The sequence below is a fragment of the Monoraphidium neglectum genome (assembly GCF_000611645.1).
Source record: "Monoraphidium neglectum strain SAG 48.87 unplaced genomic scaffold scaffold05996, whole genome shotgun sequence".
Classification (NCBI taxonomy): Eukaryota; Viridiplantae; Chlorophyta; class Chlorophyceae; order Sphaeropleales; family Selenastraceae; genus Monoraphidium; species Monoraphidium neglectum.
Window position 1 is genome coordinate 1 of NW_014007637.1, and position 499 is coordinate 499.

Below are 499 nucleotides of genomic sequence, written 5' to 3' on the forward strand. Positions count from 1 at the left end.
GGGGGGGTGCGTGTGGGCGGTGCAGACGAGGGCACGTGCTGAGGCCGCAGGGCCGCGGCACCGGTGTGATTGATTGAGCATGCATTGGCATCATATCGGACCCAAATACCACCCGGGATTGAGTTGGTCTGTCGGGTACAATGCAGGGCATAGCTCAAGGTGGGAGCGATGTGTTGATTGAAGGCGCCCACAGCACGGTGGGTTGGGCTCTGATTGAAATCACATGCAGCATGCGGGTAATGGGCAAGGGCGCGCACCCCGTCGCCGACTGTGAGGTCGAGGGGGTCCAGTTCGAGGTTGAGGGTGGGCTCAAAGTCGACGGGGTAGATCTCGGCTTTGGGAGTGACCTCGATCTCCGGCTGTGCGGGGTTGGGGGTGATGAGAGTGTTGTTGTTGTTGTTGTTGTTGTTGTTGTTGTTGTTGTGTGTGTGTGTGTGTGTGTGTGTGTGTGTGTGTGTGTGTGTGTGTGTGTGTGTGTGTGTGTGTGTGTGTGTGTGTG